At 42.5% G+C, this 5,797-nt stretch overlaps 1 pseudogene; it reads left to right on the plus strand.

Moving 5' to 3' along the window:
- Nucleotides 1-4,064: 4,064 nt before the first annotated feature.
- Nucleotides 4,065-5,292, plus strand: LOC100603805 (annotated as a pseudogene).
- The last annotated feature ends 505 nt before the right edge of the window (nt 5,293-5,797 follow it).

Here is a 5,797-nt window from a genome sequence, read left to right on the forward strand (position 1 = left end):
CTCTCTATATATATATATATATATATATATATATATATATTAGCTGGGCATGGTGGCACACATCTGTAGCCCTAGGTACTCGGGAGGCTGAGGCTGCAGGATCGCTTGAGCCCAAGAGTTCAAGGCTCCAGTGAACCATGATCCTGCCACTGCATTCCAGCCTGGACAACAAAGTGAGACCCTGTCTCCAAAAAGATTTTTAAAAAAAGAAATGCTAGGAAGTGCAAAGGAAATACAAACCTAACAATTATATTGTGACATTTTCATACTTTTAAATGTTAAGGAAAAACATATGTTTTAAAATAATATATCAGTTTATTTACTCATTAAGCAAATATTTATTGAGGACCAAATATGTTCCAGGCACTACAGGCACAGGGTAGGTACCATTAAAAAAAAAAAACAAACAGGCTGGGCACAGTGGCTCACGCCTGTAATCCCAGCACTTTGGGATGCCGAGGCGGGTGGATCACGAGGTCAGGAGATTGAGATCATCCTGGCTAACACGGTGAAACCTCGTCTCTACTAAAAATGCAAAAAATTAGCTGGGCGTGGTGGCGGGCGCCTGTAGTCCCAGCCACTCTGTAGAGCTGAGATTGCACCACTGCACTCCAGCCTGGGTGACAAAGCGAGACTCTGTCTCAAAAAAAAAAAAAAAAAAAGATAAACAAGAGCCCCACTCTCACAATTAACACAAATTAATAAGTAAGATGATATCAGGTAACGATGCATGCTCTGATGGAAATAAAGTCCCAAGATATTATCAGAAAGGACTGGGTGAGTAGTTGGTCAGAGAGGCTTCTGGGAAGAAATGACTTAAGCTGATGGTTGCAATTATAATACAGTGGACCCTTGAACAACATGGGTTTGAACTGCATGGGTCCACTTATCTGTGGATTTTTTTCAACCAAATGCAAATCAAAAATACAGTATTGCAGGATGGGAAGCCCACATTATAGGAAAGGCCAACTTTTCCAATGCATGGGCTTGAGTATGCATGGATATACTTGGGGGCTGAGGGGGGCCTATGCCGAGGGACAACTGTGGTTGTACAACCACAGAGAGGTTTGTTTAAACTTTTCCATAGTCTCCAAATTTTCTCAAGTAGGTCTATGTTTCATTTTAAATCAGAATAACACCATAAAATAAATAAATAAGAGTGGGTAAAATGGTGGGATAATAAAGTCTTCAGCTAGAAAACCCAGGCGGCCCAGGCTTCATCTGGAAAGTGAAGGACCATATTCAGTTACACCTGCAGATGGAACCGATGGAGTCATAAGTGGATACAGAAACAAACGTTGGCACCTCTCTAAGTGGAGGAGGCCACCAATGTGAAATTTATCCCATGAAACGTCAATCAAGATAGCAGTAAAAGGGGTGAAATGTGTACAAACGTAAAAACAATTGAAAACATATTTGCCTAATTATACAGACAAGGACATCAAGATGAGTGCTGAAAGGGGATGAAAAACTAGGAGATATGGAATCTCTGTTCTAATGGAAACCAACTCCAAGGCTGGCAATATGGCCCCAGAGACAAACACCGCCAATTACAAAAACATTAAAGAGTTAATAAAGCTTGTGAAGTGTTCCCAAAGAAAGGAGAATCTGAAGTAAGCCACAATTCTGCTTTTATCAGCAATTACTCTCATATTTTTGTATCAAGCTAACTTTGTTAAATCATTCTGCAAAGGTCAAGTGGGATGTGTCTTTTCTGGACTATTTTCGTATTTCGTGACACAGACTAAATAACTGCATAGTATACACTGTATTTCCAAAGACTGGAAGACATTTACACCCAAATGCTGATTTCCTTTGGTGTGATATTAGTCACTTAGACAATGGGGTTTTATATGACGCTGTGTATGTACCGTCTCTCAGCCAGTTCCTTCTTTGGTGCCTGAAAATTTTCCAGTTACCAGCTGTCAGAAGTCCACTTTAACTGTTTCTCATTAAAATAAGACACCAGTTTCAATTCATCTTGAGAGCAACAGGGCATGATATGCTCAGGTTGCCATAGTCAACATGTTTCTTGAGCGAAATAATTTATTCAAAAGGCGTGAAATCCATTTAGCTCCTAGGATAGTAACTTTTGAGCTGTCAAAGTTCTGTTAGTCAATATGCTTTCTTTTTCCTCATATTAGGGCAAAGCTGGAGACAGACACTGAATAGTTGACCAATGCAAAAGAGGACCCCAATAGTTAAATTGTTATTATATCACTGTTATAATTTTGAAAGTGGCAATGAAACAACAGAGCACTGTATTTATGCAGTATCTTTTACTCAGAAATTATGACACTTTCTGCAAATACTATCTCATCTTTCTTTCAGCATCCCTAACAAGTGGGCACTATCAGATGTTATTATCCCCAGTGCAAAGAGGCAAAGAAAACGAAACGTTTTTGGTGGATGTGTTTGGACTGTGGCTCTTTAATTTTTTTTAATCTTTCTACTCTTCTGTATTTTTCAGTTTTTATTTAATTAGTTATTATTTTTACAATGAAAATAGAATTTTAACATTTTGAAGCAAATACTAACAGATATATCTCACCCCTTCGCATACTACCTAAAACATGGATTTAATGTCTTTTCTCTGCCTTATTGTCAGCAACCCTTTGGCCTCAATGCCACACATCCTTCCTCATTAAGAAGCAGAGTGTCATGCCCTTTATACCCACGAAGGAAGAAAAGACAGTAACATCTTTGAAAGGTCACTATATGTGCCAGAACTGTTCTAAGACACATAAACTTAACCCAGTTAATCTCACCAACCTATGAGCTAAATATTCCTTAATTTTCACTTGGTAGATTTGAAAATGGCAGCTCAGAGAAGCTACAACTCAAGGGTATAAGTCAGCCAATAATAAGACATCAAATCAGGATCCAAATTCATGTCTGACTGAGTCTAAAACCAACATGCTTTCCAGTCCTAAACACGCAGCTCAAGTCTCTTCTTGCTACTTTCTTAGTGTTTCCAATTCTTCCTCCCTTCAATGCGTCTTCCACCAAGGATGGAAATGAGATAATATCCCTCTTCTGCTTGAAAGCCTTCAGACAAGCTCCCACTGCATATAGAATCAAATCTAAGCTCATTACTCTGGCTAGCCTCATCACATGCCACATTGCACCACCCCACCCCATTCAACCCCTGCACACCTGACACAAGCACCTAATTTCAGTACCTCAAACAGGAAAAGCTCTTTCTCAAATCTGGGCCATCACACACACTGTTCCCTCTGTCTAGAAAACCTCTCTATTTTCTTCCCAGGGCTCAATTCCAGGACCTTCACTGACCAGTCAGCCTAAGTGGTCCTATTATTTTCTCCTCATCCTATTCTTTTCCTTTTAACACTAAGCATAATTTCAAATTAGATGTTCATGTTTTTATTAATTTATATCTATCTTCCCCACACAAGCTTCAGAAGCTGAGAATCAAGTCCGTTTGTTGACCAAAACAACAAAGGCACTAAAACAATTCCTGGCTGGTAGAAGATTTTCAAAAAGTATTTACCAAATAAATGAATGAAAGAGTTAGATCTCAAGTTTCACTGACTCCCAGTTCACATTATCATTGTTAACATGATATTTTAGTGTTCATTCAAAAGGTCATTTGTCCTGCCTGGGTCCAACTCTGCCATAAATTAGTATTTGCCTTGCTTTCATCTTCAAGAGTATGTTAATAGTATTACTGAAACACCATTCTTCTTTCTTTCTCCATCATTTTCATGAATTCCACAGGGTTCATCAGAGCTAAGCACATGGCTGCCATATACCTAAAAAAACTGGGGTTCTTTTAACAAGAAGAAGATAGGAATGGCCATTTGGGTAGTCAAAAAAATAAACCACTTCTTGCTGTGGACCATGAGATTAAAAGCCCATAGACCGGGCGCAGCCCGCTGGCCTGCAGTAGGCGCTATCGGGCGTCCAGCGCAGAGTGCGGCACAGCAGCCGCTGTCGGGATGGCCATGGCGAGGGGTGCACGGCGGCCACCTGAGTGGCGCGGCGGTGTCAGGTTCTTGCTCAAGTACCAACTCTATGGACCCAGGACAGAGCAAGCAAAGAAGATGGATCGATTGAAGAGCCATCTGACTGTGTGCTTTCTACCTTCTGTGCCCTTTTTAATCCTAGTATCCACTCTAGCCACCACTAAGAGTGTGACTAACAGCACTTTAAACGGCACTACCATGGTCTTGGGCTCTGTGCCCGTAATCATTGCCAGAACTAACCATATCATAGTCAAGGAAGGGAACGGTGCCTTGATTAATTGTAGTGTTTATGGCATCCCTGACCCACAGTTCAAGTGGTATAATTCCATTGGCAAGCTGCTGAAAGAAGAAGAGGATGAGAAGGAGAGAGGAGGAGGAAAATGGCAAATGCACGACAGCGGCCTCCTGAACATCACCAAGGTATCCTTCTCAGACCGAGGTAAATACACATGCGTGGCTTCTAACATCTATGGCACCGTGAACAACACGGTGACCTTGTGCGTCATCTTCACCTCTGGAGACATGGGTGTCTGCTACATGGTTGTGTGCCTGGTGGCCTTCACCTTCGTCATGGTCCTCAATATCACCCGCCTGTGCATGATGAGCAGCCACCTAAAGAAGACCGAGAAGGCCATCCATGAGTTCTTTAGGACCGAAGGTGCAGAGAAGCTGCAGAAGGCATTCAAGATCGCCAAGCGCATCCCCATCATCACCTCCGCCAAAACTCTAGAGCTTGCCAAAGTCACCCAGTTCAAAACCATGGAGTTCGCCCGCTACATCGAAGAGCTTGCCAGGAGCGTGCCTCTGCCACCTCTCATTATGAACTGAGGGACTATCATGGAGGAGATTATGGAGGTGGTTGGGCTGGAGGAGCAGGAGCAGAATTTTGTGAGGCATACTCCAGAGGGTCAGGAGGCCGCACACAGATGAGGTCTACACAATCCCCAACTCTCTGAAGCGGAGCGACTCCCCCGCCGCTGACTCGGACGCCTCATCGCTGCGCGAACAACCTCAGCAAATTGCCATCAAGGTGTCAGTTCACCCGCAGTCCAAAAAAGAGCATGCAGATGACCAAGAGGGTGGACAGTTTGAAGTCCAAGATGTAGAGGAGACAGAACTGTCGGCTGAACATTCCCCCGAAACTGCAGAGCCTTCTACCGATGTCACGTCCACCGAGCTAACATCTGAAGAGCCAACACCTGTTGAGGTACCAGATAAGGTACTGACGCCAGCTTACCTGGAAGCCACAGAGCCAGCAGTGACACATGACAAAAACATCTGCATTATTTACGAAAGCCATGTCTAATACCAACCCCGAAAATCTATGCATATCAAGAAAATCAGGGGCTGCCCATTGTAATATAGATGTAGTACGCACTTGCCGCTAAGCCTTACCAGGAGACTCTCATCCCTTAGGTAAGAGTGATGCCACTTTAAAAGGAGAAACACCTGCCTGCAGTGAATGGGACTGGAATTTCCCCAGTAGGAAAGGATGCGAGAAACATCAGGGTGCAGAATTGATATCAGACAGAAGGTGTCTATGTGATAATGAGTTTTAGAGGCTGATCTCTGCCAAATACCTTAATTAGTGATGCCTTCTTGGCAAAGAGTACACCACTGTAAGATATCCTGAGTTCAAGAACCCTGTCCAATGCACCCTGCATTGCTTTTCCTTTTAAAAAGTATAGGTCTGCTACAATAGCAAATGCACGTACATGGGTTTTTTGCACTTTCTTCTGTTTTAATTTTGCTGTTCCTTTATAATGGGGTCATTGTTATTAATACTAATTGTTCTTTTTGGTTTAGTCCTC

The sequence above is a fragment of the Nomascus leucogenys genome, chromosome 22a (genome assembly GCF_006542625.1).
Source record: "Nomascus leucogenys isolate Asia chromosome 22a, Asia_NLE_v1, whole genome shotgun sequence".
In the NCBI taxonomy this organism is placed as follows: Eukaryota; Metazoa; Chordata; class Mammalia; order Primates; family Hylobatidae; genus Nomascus; species Nomascus leucogenys.